The sequence below is a fragment of the Capra hircus genome, chromosome 11 (assembly GCF_001704415.2).
Source record: "Capra hircus breed San Clemente chromosome 11, ASM170441v1, whole genome shotgun sequence".
Classification (NCBI taxonomy): Eukaryota; Metazoa; Chordata; class Mammalia; order Artiodactyla; family Bovidae; genus Capra; species Capra hircus.
Genome location: NC_030818.1, coordinates 97,229,936 through 97,247,543, shown reverse-complemented (window position 1 = coordinate 97,247,543; position 17,608 = coordinate 97,229,936). Strand labels below are relative to the sequence as shown.

The 17,608-nt window shown below is 50.0% G+C and overlaps 1 protein-coding gene across 12 annotated transcripts in view; it reads right to left on the bottom strand.

Moving 5' to 3' along the window:
• The window catches only part of RALGPS1 (Ral GEF with PH domain and SH3 binding motif 1), a 300,991-nt gene that overhangs the window by 274,514 nt on the left and 8,869 nt on the right, over positions 1 to 17,608 (bottom strand). For all 12 annotated transcript variants that reach the window (XM_018055789.1, XM_018055792.1, XM_018055795.1 and 9 more), the window contains exon 2: positions 12,248 to 12,326. The gene's annotated coding sequence lies outside the window, so the exon portion shown is untranslated. The remainder of the gene's footprint in view (positions 1 to 12,247; positions 12,327 to 17,608) is intronic.

Sequence of the window (17,608 nt, the reverse complement as noted above, 5' to 3'; positions counted from 1 at the left end):
AACATTCGGTAACAAGAGAGTGCTGTCTTCCAACTGTTTCGGACAAGCTCAAAGACAGACCCCAAGCCCCGTGTCCAAGCCCACTTCCTCACGTGGCCGCCCTGCCCTCCTCTGCAGGCTTGGCCACAGCTGCCCCATCCTCCATGTCTGAACTGAAGGCACAGGGGACGGAAGCAAAGAGGGTTGTGCCCACAGCCGACGGTTCATGCCACGTCAGGAGAAACGAGTGCGTGTGCTCTCCGTCTCTGCCCTCTCCGGACGCCTGGGCACGTCCGTTCCATGTTACCCAAAGATCTCCCCCGGGGTAACCATCCCCCTAGAGCTGGACCACCTGCCAGGAGCCCAGGAGGGGTGCCCCATGAGGGCCTGGCAGCACTACGGCTCCCTTGCCCCGACCCTCTCCGAGCTGGCCCAGCCTCCTCCTGGCCAGCAGCTTCGTCTGGTGGCTTTCAAAGCGAGGCCCTGGCCACGTGAGCACGTGAGGCTCGACAGGCCATCCCTCTGGGCCAGGTTTGCCTGTGTCCCATCTACGCACCCCCACCACCCCTTTCCAGCTACCACCACGTGTTCAACATCCCACATCTCCCCTCCTCGCTGAGGGCAGAGAGTGGGCTGGGCCAGCCAGACGGCCGAGGAGGCACCGCTGTGTCCAAGGGCCACTGCGGCTGAGCCCCTGGCGGGGAAAGAAAGCAGCCGTGCTGGGCAAGAGGGCTGGGTTCCAGACTGAGAGTCCGCAGACAGATGGAAATGAGAGAAAACTTGTGAAACTGAGCGAACCTGGAGAAAAGGACCAGGCAGGGCGTCCCCCAGGGAAGGGCAGCACCTACATGTATGGAGCTGACGTGGGGCCACCCCCGCAAAGGAAGACGACAGCGCGGACCGAGGACCCCCACCCCTCACATGCTGCGTGCTGAGACCAGGGAGGCAGAAACCAACCAGGGTCATCTGTCCTCAGAAAGTCCAGCTGAGGAATGCCCACTCGTCTCAGGGAGAAGGGCTTCCGGAATTCTCTACATAAAAGTAATACATGTGCACTCTAAAATCACATAAACTGGATAAAAAGGGGTAAAATAAACAAGAAAAGTCCCCACAACCCCACCCCTAGTTCCTGTCTCCCAAAGTTAACATGTTCACACAGTTTGGGGCAGCACATGTGTACACAGCCACACATGGATAGACACGTGTGTGTGTGTGTACACAGCCTGAGGTTCAACAGCCCCACCTCCAAGAGGCTGACAAGCTACAGCCACAGCAGGACTGGCAGGAGCTAAGAACAAAATAGCTACAGAGCAAGCTCTCAGGCAGGAGAAGGAGCAGGTCACCTCTGTGGCTTAGAGAACAGATAAACCAGGATTTCCGTTCTCACCCATCACTGACCTTGTGCCCTGGACAAGCTGCTTGACCTGGCCAAGCCTCACTTTCCTCATCTGCGAAATGGGGACAGCTGGGGTGCCGACGGAGCAGACGGTTGAGGGGATGCACAGAACGGTGCATGTGAGAAGCGGCTGTGGCACTGTATCTTTAACGACAACTATTACTGGCGTCAACAGTCCTCAACGGCCACTGTCATTCTCCTGGGGGCAGGGTTGGGCGAGGGCAATAATGCTCTTAGTATGAGACAGGAGAAACCACCCTGAGGGCAAGGCAGCGAGAGGAGTGTGAATGAAAAATATGCAGTGGGGGCAAATGCGGAAACCTGGAAAAGGCCGCCAGTCTGGTTCATAGTGTGGCACCTAAACTAGTTCACCAGGCTAACCTGATCACTGTACTGTGGTTACATGAGTTAACAGGGAAGTCGGGTGAAAGGCATGTGTAAGTGCTCTGCCCAGTTCTGCAAATTCCTGTGTAGAAAATTACTTCAAAATAAAAAGGTAAATTTAAAAAGGGATCCTACACCCTCACCTCCCACCCCATAGGCCACCCCTCAAACGCACACACATAAGCTACACCACCAGGCCTGATGCCAGGGACTCACCATTGCCCACACAAACCAGGATTTGACGGTCGCGCTCTGGGGCACAGAGGTTTGGGTATTTTATGCCTGTTATGTGTGGGCGGTTGACGGAGGATGGGATGGAGGGCAGTTTCCTGTAAGGAGCAGCGGAACCCTGCCTTCCTCCTAGTCCCTGCCAAGGGCAGAGGAAGCGCTGGTGTGGCTGGGGACTGTCCAGGTCACTGACTGGACCCCGTCTGTCAGGAGCATCGCCAGGTGCCACAGGTGGCACGCCTCTTCAGGCCCCCTCCTCTCACTGCTGCTCTGGGATCCACGGGGGGACAGGGCCCCCACTTGGGCTCAGCTGGCTCTGACTCCCACCTGCAAGGCCCTGAGCACTGCAGCGCCAGAGGAAGGCGAGAATGCACGACATGGAGCGAGCGCAGGGCGGGTGGGACCTCGAGCAAGTGGGAGCCCATCGCTTGCTTCAGCCAGCATTGACCAGAGAGCCCTGGAGTGGGCACCAGGCGCAGGTGGGCTCACAGCGAGGACCTTTTGTCCTCTGCTGCTGCTCCCCCTCTGACCAGGTGCCTCAGAAGCTCAAGGTGAGGAGGAGGTTGGCGGGACAGGACACCCACCCCCTTGGTGCTTCCTGACAAGTACCACTGAGTCCTGACCCTCATGGACAGCCTGGCGCTTCTCACCAGATTAGGAAGGACACTGTCTCCGGAGAGTAAGCCAGGGCGGGCAAGACCGGGCTGGAGAAGAGGGCCGGGCATAGCAGCAGTGGTGGGACGAAGCCTACAAGGAACAGAGGGCTCATCCCTCCAAGCGACGTGAACTAGGGCCTCAGGGAAACACCCCCTGAGTTTTAAGTCATCTTCCAGGGCCTTCCACATTCCGTGGAGAACACTGAAGGGCAAAGGCAGGTGGGAGGGTGAGTGCTAAAGGGCATGGAGAAAATGACACCTTCCCATCAAACCATGTGGGTTCAAGACGATGAGCCAGGCCCACACACTGGTGGACTTTCCTTCTCCTAATCTTGCCAAAACGAGAAAACAAGAAAGAATGTGAACTCTGTCGTATTAATAATATTGAAATACAGGGAACGATGACAACGGCAAACCAGAAATTAAAAGTGCCTAGAAAGTCTGAAGCAAATGGAATCAGATCAAAGAGAAAGCTACGAGCATTAGACACATGGCCACAAAGCCAACTGTCTCCTCTATCCAAACAATAACTGGCTAGAAAATGCAATGGTAAAAGGATCTACTAAAAAAGAAAACACATAGAAATAAACTGTAAAATGAAGCTACAAAAAGCATTTGAAGCAAATTATGAAACTTTACTATTAGACAAAAAAAGGAAAGACTTAAATTAGAGACATTTCACTCCTTCTGAATAAGGAGAAGATACTGTAAAGACATCAATTCTCCCCAGTTGACCTATAAATAAAATCCAAATTCATTCTAAATCCTAAGGGGATTCATTCTGGAATTCAACAAGTTGATTTAAAACTTCATCTGGAGAATAATTAAAAGCAGCCAAGAAGTTTTCAAAAAAAGTAAAAAGTATAATGAAAAGGGACCTGTCCTTCCAGGAAGCCCTGTTGATGATAAATGGTCAGAGGACAGAACTTAGTCTGGAAAACAGGATCAATTATACATGAGAATTAGTATCTGGTCAAGATGGCATTTCAAACAGTGGGAAGAATGGATTATTCAATAAATGTTGATGAGACAATTTGCTATTCACTTGAGAGGGAATTTGCTTAAAATTTGATCAATGCCACTTATAAGAACGTGTGTGTGCGTGCTCAGCCGTTTCTGACTCTTTGCCACCCCAAGGACTGTAGCCCACCTCTGTCCATGGAATTTTTCAGGCAAGAATACTGGAGGGGGTTGCCATTTCCTTCTCCAGGGGATCTTCCTGGTCCAGGGATTGAACCCACTGTCTCCTACGTTGCTGGGAGGATTCTTTACCACTGAGCCACCTGCTGTTGCTGTTGCTGTGTCACGCACTCTGTGTGACCCTAGGGACTGCAGTGCACCAGGCTTCCCTGAGAAGCCCATATAGTTTTGATAAAGATTAACTGCCATAAAAATACCAAAGGAAACACAAATCATTATGCTTATTATTATTATTATTATTATTATTATCCCGGGGTGAAGAAGTCCTCTCTAGGGTGAGAAAAAGTTAGAAAATAAAGGAATTTATTGGCAGATTTAACTATGTTTAAATTAAAACACTTGTATAGGAAAAGGCGTGAAGGGATGAAAGTCAGTCAGTAAATAGGATACAGTTCTGAAATGCTGCATGAAATGATGAAGTCCTGTTAATACAGAAAGAAGCCACACATGGGATTTCCCTGGAGGTCCAGTGGTTAAGTCTTTGCCTTCCAAAGCAAAGACTTTGCCCCCAACTCTTTGCCTTCCAACGTTAAGACTTTGCCAACTCTTCCTGGTTGGGGAGTTAAGATCCCACGTGATTCTCAGTCAAAAAACTAAAACAAAAAACGGAAGCAATAACTGTAACAAATTCAGTAAAAACCTTTAAATATGTGCCACATTTTAAAAAAATAATCTTTAAAAAAGAAAGAAGCCCCTCAGGAGTTCTGGCTCATGCTCTGCAGAGCGGCCTTGGGCAAGCAGAGCAGTATTTATAGACACAGAAAGATGCCCGCAGATTCAGGACACAGTCACTCTTTTTCATTTGTTCATTCAGCAAGTATTTGGTAGACAGTCTACTCTGTGTCAGGTACTATTCTAGGTATCCAGCATAAAGCAATAAAAAACAGACAGAAATCCCCTGGTCCAGTCTAGTGGGGGGAACTGACAATAAAAGCATTCGGTAAAATTTATGGCACATGAGCTAGTGATAAAGAAGTATAGCAAGGAGAGGGTACAGACAGAGTGGGGAAGGGGTGGGTTTACAATTTTAAATGGGGGCAGTGGTCTAAGAAGTGATTACTGAGAAAATGACATCTGGACATGTTTTGAAATACTTATGTCTACATCGGAACACTCATACGAAAGTACAGAAGGTTACCTACTCAAGTCGTTGGCGTCCCTGGTCGCTCAGTGGTAAAGAATCTGCCTGCATTGCAGGAGACGCAGGTTCGATCCCTGGGTCAGGAAGATCCCTTGGAGAAGGAATGGCAACCCACTCCAGTATTCTTGCCTGGGAAATCCCAGGGACAGAGGAGCCTGGCGGGCTGCAGTCCGTGAGGTCCCAGAGTCGGACACGGCTAAGCATGGAACGACAAAGCACGCACTCGTGCGCTCAAGTCTCAGTGCCAACGCTCGCAGGCGCCCCTGTATGCTGTTGATACTTTCTGCTTTCTGTACACACCAGTACCTTCCAACTTCTAAACTAAGTAGGCAGCGCATTTGTGAGTAACACAGCATCTGGAGGGAAAACTGAAAGTGAACCTCCACAGACAAGCACTTCAGGAATGCTCCACTGACAGGGATCAGACATGGGAGGTTGGAGTCGAATGTCTGGTGCTCTGGTGCCACCTGGTGGTCATCTCCTAACTGATCGATCTCATTTCCAACCTAAAATCCTCTGGTAATATTAATCTTAATTAACTGATCATTTAAAGTTTCATCCACTTTAACAAGAGCCGACTCTGCCTCACTAGTCAACTTTCTCTTAGAACTGGGATTAGGATCGCTTTTTAAGCAATCAAACAAAGGCTTTAAATCTGCAGTAGTCAGTTTTAAACGTGGGCATATCCAATTAATATCCCCTAATAATTTCTGGAAATCATTCAAAGTTAGTAAACGATCTCTCTGCAGTTTCAAAGGGGCATGACTCACGGTATGGGTATTTAATACCCTCCCTAAATAAGAAAAAGGAGGATTTATTTGTATCTTATCTGGAGCTATCTTTAAACCCCAGCTTTCCAAGGCCTCAATCAATTCAGATAAAATTTGTTGTAACAAGGCTCTGTCCTTATGAGCTGCCAAAATACCATCCATATAATGTATCAAATATAGATCTTTATACTTTCCTCTAACATTTTGCACAGCTTGGTATACAAATTTCTGACACAAGGTGGGGCTATTTTTCATTCCCTGAGCCCTCTGGTGGCTCAGAGGGTAAAGCGTCTGCCTGCAATGTGGGAGAGACCTGAGTTCGATCCCTGGGTTGGGAAGATCCTCTGGAAAAGGAAATGGCAACCCACTCCAGTACTCTTGCCTGGAAAATTCCATGGACTGAGGAGCCTGGGGGGCTACAGTCCATGGGGTCGCAAAGAGTCGGACACGACTGGGCGACTTCACTTTCACTTTTGAGGTAAAAAAGAGGCAAGATGCATAATTGTGTAAAAACCCATCTGCCCTGTGGACAGGAACTGGAAAGGAAATGGGCAACAGAAGGAGTTTTGTTGGGGTGTCAGGGTCATGCTGAGATTTATTTAGCTTGGGATTTTCAATCACAGTTCGATGATGGTGTTTCATTCCTTTGTGTTGCATGCAATGGAGCCTTTCTACGGGGCGGCAGAATGTACTCACTCGAGGGACAGAAATGGAGTGAGAGGTGAGGTAAGCAACACAGAGCTATAACCCAGGCCATCTGCACATATGGAACCCCAAGAAGGCTGGGGGCTCATAAAGTAGAGGGACAGAGCCTCAGGTCACACTGAGCTTGGAGGCAGAGGGGTCTTCCCCAAGGGGACCACCTTGGGGACAAGGTCCCAGGAGTCTGGCTGGGAGGGGAAGCCACACCAGGGCCCTCAGATGATCAGCCACTAACTGAGCATGCGCACAGCCCACCAAACCAGAGCCTCCTCACCGGAGCCCCGGGGAAACTGAGGTGCATCCCACGGGTGGGAGGGAGTGACGATCTCCCCATCTCGACGAGGGTGCTGCCTGGAATGGGTTCCCTGGGCTTCCCCCCACGCCACCCCCAGGCCCTCCCACAGGCCCCTTCCCCAGGCCCCTCCGTGAGCCCTCTGCTCAGCCGGCTGTGGCGCCTGTCACTCCGGCAAGGACGTCTTCTCTCCGGGTTATCTCCCTGCTTGACCACGGGCCCTGGAAGGTGAGAGTCACACCCACTCATTCACCCTCAGAGAGTCCTGGGTTTGAATCCTACGTGATGGCAAGCAAGCGCCCCTCTAAGCCTCAGTTTCTGCCTCTGTAAAGTGGGGATACAGGACTGTCCTCCCCCCGTGTGCCTATGATGAGGAGGGTGAACAGCACCAGCTGGCACTCGGGAGCAGCAGCGGGTACCAGGCGGCAGTCTAAGCATTTTATACATTTTAAGTTCCTGAACCCAGGCCCTCTCTGTGGAGGGCTGATCACAGCGCGCAGGGGGTAAGAGCTTAACCACTGTTACTTCATTCCCAGTCCCCAGAACAGTACCCAGCAGTCTGCCTTATTCTCAGTGGAAACGAAGAAACAACTCTCCCACCCTAGCCTACTTCAGGAAGGTGCAAGGTCCGAGCAAGACTACAATGCTTAGGCCGCCCAGACAGACACTTGGACTTCACAAGTGGACTTCAAAGAGAGATTCCTGCTAGCCTGAAAAGGGTGGGAGACTCAGGGAGAAGAGATGCCAACTCCTGGGGTGGGGGCGGGGGAAGCACCATCACTCTGGGCTCGGATTTGGCTCACAGAGAACTCAGGCAGAAGCTATCACCCAGAGGGGTGTCAAGTTAAAAGTGGCTGAGACCTGCCTTCACCATCCCTCCAGCCCTGATCTCAGGTGGTCAGGGCTGTGGTCCTGGGAGGAGCGGGTCAGCAGGCAAGGTCGCTGAGGAAAGCTGGTATGAGGGAAGGAGGGGGGCCGACAGGTGCCCAACCTACTGAGAGTCACAGGCTCTACCTGGGGTGGGGAGGACGTGTTCGGTGCTGGAAGTCTGCAGGCCCTCTGCCACCCCTCCCCGACCTGGCCTCTTGGAAGTGGCTTCCAGCCAAGGATGTGCAGGCTAGAACACGTGCCAAAGGGTGCTGGAGGAGACTGGTGGCCACACTCCACACCCCCCGCCCCACCCCATCCCCCACAGCCAGGTGTGCTCAGGGTCTGGTTCTCTCCCTGGACCTTCCTCGTCCCTCCTCCCTCTTCTCTTTTCCAGTCTCATTTTCAATGTCACTTCCTCTGGGACCCGTGCTGGGACCCCAATGCTGCGTCCTCCTCTTACAGGGTTTTAGAGCACCCAGGCCTCTTAGCACTCATCCCATTTGTCTTGAATTACGTTTGTCCTTCCTGGTGCATCACAGCTGCGGCCGTGCTCAGCTGCCTCCCCAAGATGTCCAGCAAGAGGGTCACGGCAGCAGCATCAGGAGCGACCCATGGCTTCTGGGGCTCACAAGTCCTTTCCTGAGCACCCTCCCTCCACAGGCTTCCCATATCTGACTCTGAGGTTACAACAGGGCAGAGCCGTCCTCCTGCTCAGGGAGGACAACTGCTGCTCCTGTTATAATGCTTTGGTTCAAGAATGAGATGTTCAAACACAGAAGGTGTTAGAAGCAAACACAACGGATGACCTGAACCTTCATCTTATAAAAAAGAAAAACTCCACAGTCTCCTTGCTTTCAGACGTTTATAAAGACAACCTCCAAAGAAACAAACAACAAAAAGGAAAGTGTAGTAATTTATCTGGGTTGTTTCTTGATATTTCATCATTTTAAATTATACTTTATTGTACTTTTGTTTAAACTACAAAAATAATGTATCTTTGTTGCCATAAGCCAAACCCAACAGGGGTATACAAATAAAAAGCCACGAAATCACCCTCCCCCAGAGCCGAGCCCCTTCCGCACACTAAGGTAATCCCATCGGGCAGACAGGAGTGTATTCCTCCACGCACTCATTTCCCTCAGTCACTTGCTAACATTGGTTTTATCAATTTTTGTGAACATTTTGCCACTTAAAAAGGTACAACAGAAAACTATTTTTATTTGCATTTTGGTAGTGATGATCTTTTGAGGCAGAGACTCCCAACTTCTTTCTTTCTCCTTTACTTCTCCAGCAAGAAAACTCCTATTAGCTAAGCACACCCCATGGTCCCTTGTAGCTCAGTGTGGCTAAGCTCTACTCAGTGAGATGTAAATGTTAGTGCTGCTTGAGACTTCTGAGAAGTATGTGAAAGGGAAAGGGCATGCCTCTTCTCTTTCTCCTTCTGGCTTCTAGAATGCAGATGTGATGACTGGAGCTCAAGCAGCCATTTTGAGTCAGGAGGCAATCTGCTATGGCAGCAAGAGCAGCGAGACATTAAAGGAACCTGGCTCTGTGGTGACTTTGATTCCATCACTCCAACCTCTTTACTCTTTCATGAAATAGTATAAACTCCTACATGTTTAAGTCATTGTTATGCCAGGGTTATCTATCACATGCGACAAAATCTAGTCCTAATATACCTTCTGATCCCCCAAAGTCAAAACTGAGCCTTTATTTCTCTTTCTGTAGCACACACAACTAACAATGCCTTGCTTTTTATCTTCCCTATGGTTACTTAAGTCTCTGAAAAGTGGAACACTCATTTCCCAACTCTCCTATCCATTCTCCCAAAGGCTTGGGTTTTACAGAGACGGTTTAGAATTTTCAACCTATTATGTTTTCTCATACAGTTCTCCTCTATTTTAAAAGTTTTTAATAACACAAAAGAAAAATTCCACATCACAGTAGCAATATCATGAGATTAGTCTCTATGAGCTAAAGGGTGCACACCACTCACTGCCCCGTCACTCTCCACATCCCCCACCCCAGGAACTCCGCTCTAATTGTCCTTCGGCTAGAGAACTTCGTCGGACACTTCCTCGGGCACACTTACCAGATGACATGTTTTATGTCCTCACATGTGTGAAATGCCTTTCTCAGTGACCAGGAGTCTCATCTCAATGGGCACAGCAAGGGCTGCAGCCCTCTCCCTCGAACAGTCTGGAGACCCTGGGCCACTGTCTTCCAGCCTCCAGGGCTCCATATAGGAGGCCCAATGTCAGCCTAATTCTCTCTACTTTGACAACAATCTGTTCTTTCTTCCTACAAAAATTTAAGATTTTTCTCTTTCTTCTCGGAGTTTAGGACTTTTACTAGAAAGTAGGTCTGAGTGTTGGTTTTTGTGTGGGATGAAAGGATCCGTTTAATCTGAAGAAACAAATCTTTCTTCAATTCAATGACATTTTCTTCTATTGTCTTCCTATTACTCCTCCATCTACTCCTTTTTCTCCTTCTGGAACTCCCAAGACTCCATGCCAGGTCCCGCGGATAAGCTCTCCAAGGCCTCTCCCTGCGGACAGCATCTCACATTTTAGTTCATTATTTCCATTTCTTTTTATTATTTTTCTGGGTTTTAAGGCGTTTCTTCTACTGGACCTTCCAAACCACCAATTAAAGCCATGTTTTTTAGTTCCAGCAAGCCTCTGGTACACTTTAATTGCATCCTTGTAGGAATTCTCTGCTTATAAAGTTCTTAAACATCTTCTCCTTCTATCCTGCCTCAAAGGACCCACTGCTCCCAGTGTGAAGCTTGGCTTCCCTCTGTCACTGGCCAGGTCCCCACAAAGCTGTCATGTGTCTTTGCCTGCTGGAGGGTGCAGGATCACGCAGCCCGTGTTCACGGCAGATTGCTCGAGCTACGGCGGCACTGGCGAGCCTGGACAACTTCTAGCCTCTGTTCAAGGGCACCCACGTGAGCACACTGTGGTTTTCCTGCTGAGATGTGGGGAGAGGACCCCCTGCCCTGTGGTCCCCTAGTGATGACAGGGGCTAGGAGCATTTCTGCCAGACCCCCTAGGATCCGAGATTGAGCAGTCCCTCCGAGGGCATAAGCAGCAAGTAGGTAGCTGCAACCCTGCCCATGGAATCCATTTCTCATCAGACTCAAAAGCACAGGGGACAGGAACCCCACTTCTAGAACTAGACTAACCTAGAGTCAAAACTCAACTCTGCCACTTACTTGCTGTGTGATCTCGGAAAAATGAGTTATCACCCAGTCTCAGCTTTCTCACGTGCTCTTACCTTTAAACCAAGTTATTTCTAACAACCTCCTTAAAGGAACCAATCCCTCTGATATGTAAGTTTCAGGGAACTTGCTTCTTCAAAGCACTGTATGAATTACTTGTACTGTAATCAGGGAAGCCTGGGGCCCTGGCAGGAAAGCATCAGAAATTTTACCTTCTACCACTTTGTGAGAGTAGCTTGACAGAAGGGTAAGGTACTAGGAAGAATCTGAAAAATATTGTAATATTTCAGCTTTTAACACTTTTGTGACTACTCCAGCCTGAATAAGATCTAGAATTCTTCTAGGCAGATACTCCCCTGTGGTCATATGTTGTCTCAAGACCTGAGGACCATGGCTGCAGAGGGGATGGGTGTTGAGAACCATAAGCAAGTCCATGTTGGTTCCCATCTGGTGACACTTATTGAGCACCTACTGTGTGTAAGGCATGGAGCAAGGCACTGCATGGAATACAATAATGAGCAACACACAGCCCCTGCCTTAAAAGCGCTTGATGTCTAGTCAGGGAGATAAGGGGGAGGTCAAAAAAAAAGCAGACTGCAATGCAGACTGTGGCCAAGGCCACGAGAGGGGGCTGAAACAAGTGTCATGACAGTTTAAAAGGAGAGCTTAAGTGAGTCAGGAGTGCAGAAAAGCATTTTTAGAAGAGGTGTTGGGTAGGCTCGACAGAACCTCAGGGAGCGAGGAGGGCGGGAGGAAGTAGGCAGGAAGACAGGAGTTGACGAGTAGATTAGAGTCTCTGGAAGACCACAAGCATGTCTTACTCACCTTTGTATTCCTTCCCCCATCCTCCCAGGGCCAAGCGTGACTCCCACCACAGGCTGGCCCTTTCTGACGAAGGGTCTGTAGCAAGGATAGCCCAAAGTGAGGAGGGAAGCTGAATGGAGCGGGGGTGGACAGAGGTTTGTGGGGTGAGACAAAGACTTGACTGAGGTTGGGAGAAAGGAGATCACCCAAGTCACCCCAACTGTAGGGAGGGTGACACAGAACGTTCGTCTTCTGACCAACAGGAGCAAAAGGATGACGCTGAAACAGCGTGGCAACAAGAGGTTTTGCACGAGGAGGAGAGAGAGAAAGGAAAAAACCCTGATCCAAGAATCAGGAGTGAAAACCCCAGAGCCCAAGTCATCCCAAGAGAAAGCCCCTGAAACACCCTGTGGGTGTGGCTCACTGAGGACACCTGAGTCCCAAAAGCCCCTGTGCTCTCCACAGCCCCACAGGCTCGCCGGCAGGAGGTTCCTCTGACCTCAAAGGCACCCGCTCACCCGTACCAGCCGCACCTCTGGGTGCCACACCCTGGCCCTCTGCTCAAGAGGGCACAGGGCACCAGGGTCAGTGAACCCACTTACCAGGAACACGTGTTGGGCTTCATAATCCCAGGCCAACAGGATAAACAGTCCCAGCAGGTCTCTTTCCAAACAGGAGCCTCTGAAAGAGTAGGGGGTAATTCGATTTACACGATGTTCCAGATGGTGAGACTTGTTTCTTGACGCTCAGCAAGGTCAGACCAAATATAGTAAAACAAGATCAGATTCTGAGCCTGTTCTGTGAAATGTCACAAGCCTTCCCCATAGATCAATATGCGATACCATTTAGCCAATCGGGTAGCAAAGCCTGCCCTAAAATCACCAAAGTTAACTTAAATCTCTGTGGTCACTATTCTCCTTTCCCGTCATGCTTTGGATACACGCTGGTGGAAGCACGGGAGGGTCTGCCATGGGACTCCACAGGAAGATGCATTCTAGCAGCTGCAAAGCCCGGCCAAGACCTCAGGAAGGGCCCCGCGGGAAAAACTCAGGAGTACCCGGCACAAACACCCCTGCCCTCAGAGCAAGTGGCCAGGGAGGCAGCCCACGTGGCACAGGGCCACGGACAGGCATCCCACACAGCCGCTGCAGAGGGCCCTGGGGCCGGTCTGCCTTCCCTCCTCCAGACCAGCCCCTCTCCGCACCCCCCACCATCCCCAGGAGGGCAGCCTCATGACCTCCTCCACTGAGGAAAGCTGACTTCACCTCCCTTGGGTCCCTCCTTTAACCTGAAGTTCCGCATCGTCTCCTGGCACCTGACTCTCAACTCTGAGGAAGAGGTGTCCGCCTGAGACCCAAGGCCACCCAGGGCACCACCACCTCCCCACCGGCACCCCACTTTGCACCCTCAGCCTCCTCCACTCTCTTGATTCTTCCCTCTGCCTGAGAGCACCCGAAGTTCTCCCCAGTCTTCCAAACAGCTTCGGCCCTTGAGCTCCAGGCTGCATCCACCCCCCACACCACACCACCTTCCCACCACCCATTAGGTCAGCAGGACCTAACGGCTGAGCTTTCAACATGGTTCACCAGCCCCTCATCTCTCAGCCTCAATAACATCCTCATCCTCCTTCTCCTCCCTCCTGTCTCCTCTGCTTGCCCCCTTCCCTTAGTCCTCCCGCTTCCAGAGCTTCCTTGCAGCCCTTCCCCTGGGGTCCCTGGGGCCCAAGGCGCTCAAGAGGCCAGGCTCTGCTTCCCTCTCTGGCTTCAGGCCACCCCCACCCCAGCCCACACTTTGTGTTCCAGAAGCAAGAAAACAACCCAAACACAGGCTGCTGACCCAAACCGACTGAGGCTTCCTCCTTACCACCTGCTTCCCGCAGCCAGGCCCCTGCTTGGGCTGCCCCTTCTGTTATGACCTTGAGCCACAGCTCATCAAACTCTCCAGTCCTTCACTACTAACAGCTGAACATGCATTGAGCAAGTACCTCTTACATACATAAGCTTACTTGTAAATTAAATATACGTTCTGAGGGACTGATATGTTCGTTACTTTACAAAACAAATGCAAAGATCAAAGGAAGAGATAAAGATGAAATATGTTAAAATGATTATTCATCAATACAAAAAAAACTTCCATTCTCACCATTAATAATAATTTGAGTGGAACATGACTGATAAGCTTCCTTCCGTCAGCGTTTTAAATAAACTTCCCATGGAAATGCAACATGCGTGCAGAAGAATGCATACAGGAACACCATGCAAGCACACAGGTCAGAGGAGCCTCACAAAGTGAACACACCCAGGTCACAGGACCCGGATGGGGCGGACACACCACGATCCCCTCCAAAGACCCACCGCACCTCCTTCCATCTCTACCAGCCTCCCACGGGTGGCCACCACTCTGGTTTTCAACAGCAGAGGTTACGTCTGTCTATTTACACTTTCTATGAATGGAGCCATACAGGACATGATCTTTTGTGCCTGAATGAACACTATGTTTGTGAAATTCATCCTGATTTTTCATGGCTGTTCACTTACTGTTTTCCCTCTGTGAGAGTTTACCGTTCCTGTCCCCTCTGTACCGACGGACACTGGGACTGTTTCCAGCCTGGGCCGTCACAGGAGGTGCTGCTGTAACCCTTTTGAGTGGCGCCATGTGGTCCATTCGTATGCCTTCATGCTGGGTGGATACCCAAAAGTGGAACTACCGGGTCATAGCTGACTAAATGTTCAACTTTGTTAGATGATGGCAAGCAGGTCTCCAAACTGGCTAAACCGATCTACGCACCCAGCAGCAGGCTGCGAGCATCCTGGCTGCTCCACATCTTTGCTAGCACTTGAAGTGCTGGCATGCTCAGTTGCATGCCAATCAACTGATTCTTTGCGACCCCACGGGCTGTAGTCCAGCAGGACCCTCTGTCCATGGAATTTTCCAGGCAAAAACACTGGAATGAGGGACTTCGCTGCTGGTCCAGTGGTTAAGACTTTGCCTTGCAATGCAGGGGGTGCAGGTTTGATCCCTGCTTGGGAAGGTAAGATCCACATGCTTCGCGGCCAAAAAAGTGAAAGTGAAAGTGAAGTCGCTCAGTCATGTCCAACTCTTTGCCACCCCATGGACAGTAGCCCACCAGGCTCCTCTGTCATGGGATTCTCCAGGCAAGAATACTGGAGTGGGTTGCCATTTCCTTCTCCAGGGGATCTTCCCGAACCAGGGATCGTGACCAAAAAAGCAAAACATAAAACAGAAACACTGGACTGAGCTGCCACTTCCTTCTCTGGGGATCTTCCCGACCCAGGGATCAAACCCACATCTTTTGCATTTCCTCCATGGCAGGTGGATTTTTTATCACTGTGCCACCTGGGAAACCCAGCACTTGAAATAGTCTAATTTATTATTATTATTTTAGTGGTCCTGATCAGTAAGATATCTGAAATTAAGAGCCTCTCTTGTGGCTCACAAAACTAAGTGACTCAGAGCAGGAACCCAGGTTTTCTGACTCAAACAGTGTACTGTTTCCACCTGCAGCCACCTCTTCTCCTGGCTAACCCCAACTCCTCCTTCCTCTGGGAAGCTCTCTCTGATCACCCAGCCAGGTAAAACCATCTGGCTTATGGCCTCTGGGCACCTTGTACTCTTCTTTTGTAGCCACTGTCAGCGCTCTAATTAACCTTTCCTACACTTATTTGCTATTATTTTGGACTGATTTTTCCACTTATATACCTCTGCTGCTGCTGCTAAGTCGCTTCAGTCGTGTCCGACTCTGTGCGACCCCATAGACGGCAGCCCACCAGGCTCCCCCGTCCCTGGGATTCTCCAGGCAAGAACACTGGAGTGGGTTGCCACTTCCTTTTCCAATGTATGAAAGTGAAAAGTGAAAGTGAAGTTGTTCAGTCGTGTCCAACTCTTAGCGACCCCATGGACTGCAGCCTACCAGGCTCCTCTGTCCATGGGATTTTCCAGGCAAGCGTACTAGAGTGGGGTGCCATTGCCTTCTCCAATTCAAATGCTGCTGCTGCTGCTACTGCTGCTCAGTCGCTTCAGTCATGTCCAACTCTGCAACCCCATCGACGGCAGCCCACCAGGCTCACCCATCCCTGGGATTCTCCAGGCAAGAACAATGGAGTGGGTTGCCATTTCCTTTTCCAATGCATGAAAGTGAAAAGTGAAAGGGAATTCGCTCCATCATGTCCGACTCTTTGCAACTCCATGGACTGCAGCCTACCTGGCTCCTCCGTCCATGGGATTTTCTAGGCAAGAGTACTGGAGTGGGGTGCCATTGCCTTCTCCGATTCAAACGCTAGTACTTCCCAATTTTATACATTAAGTAGGCTTACCTGGTGGCTCAGAAAGCAAAGAACTCACCTGCAATACAGGAGACCTGGGTTTGACTCCTGGGTTGGGAAGATCCCCTGGAGAAGGGAATGGCAACCCACTCCAGCCATGGACAGAGGAGCATGGCAGGCTACAGTCCATGGGGTTGCAAAGAGTTGGACACAACTGAGTGACTAACACACACACACACACACACAAAGAGAATAATCTTTCCTGGTTGGGCAGTTGGCTCAGCCATCACGCCTCCACCACACAGAGCCTCACTGGAAACTATCTTCTAATGGACGTGCTCTATGAGCAACACTACATGAAAGGCAGACCGCTGCTGAGAAACAGCAACACACAAATGGAAGTCCACAGGTTTTACAGGTGGAGAATCAGGACGCCTGAGTCTGAAAACCCTGGCAAAGTCCATCTACCCTCATGTGGAAAGTGGAAAGAGCAGCCTTGATGACCTCTAACCTTCAGATCTGACTGACACTGTATCTGATAAGCACAAAGGCTGCAGCAGTGCTCACTGCCAAAGAGCCCCATGGCAGGTACACCCAGAGATAAATTAGAGAAACAGGCTAACTGAAGCAATTAGCATCTTTTGAAAGCATCAAAATAATGCTACATATCAGGGCTTCCCAGGTGGCACTCACAGTAAAGAAACTGATTACCAGTGCAGGAGATGTAAGAGATGAGAGTTCGATTGCTGGGTTGGGAAGATCCCCTGGAGGCGGGGCCATTCCAATATTCTTGCCTGCAGAATCCTGTGGACAGAGAAGCCTGGCAGGCTACAGTCCATAGGGTCATAAAAAGTCACAGAAAGCGAAGGGAAACTAAAGAGCCTCTTGATGATCACGAAAGAGCAAAGTGAAAAAGTTGGCTTAAAACTCAACATTCAAAAAACTAAGATCCTGGCATCCAATCCCATCACTTTATGGCAAACAGAAGGTGCAAACAGTGACAGATTTTCTTTTCCTGGGCTCCAAAATCACTGCGGATGGTGACTGCAGCCATGAAATTAAAAGACACTTGCTCCTTGCAAGGAAAGGTATGATAAACCTAGACAGTGTATCAAGAAGCAGAGCCATCACCTTGCCGACAAAAGTTCACATAGTCAAAGCTGTGGTTTTTCCAGTAGTCACGTATGGATGTGAGAGTTGAGCCATGAAGAAGGCTGGGTGCTGAAGAATGGATGTTTTTGAATTGCGGTGCTGGAGAAGACTCTTGAGAGTCCCTTGGACTGCAAGGAAATCAAACCAGTCAATCCTAAAGGAAAACAGTCCTGAATATTCATTGGAAGGACTGAAGCTGAAGCTCCAATACTTTGGCCACCTGAGGCAAAGAGCCACCTCACTGGAAAAGACCCTGATGCTGGAAAGATTGAGGGTAGGGGAAGGGGACAACAGCGGGTAGGATGGTTGGATGGCATCACTGATGTGATGGACATGAGTTTGAGTGGGCTCCAGGAGTTAGTAATGGACAGGGAAGCCTGGCATGCTGCAGTCCATAGGGTTGCAGAGTCGGATACGACTCAGTGACTAAACAATGACAACAATGCTACATATCAGCCAGCGAGCAACTTCTACTCTTATCAAAAAGTTTCCCAAAAAGAACAAATTCTTATCTTAGTCACCGACCAA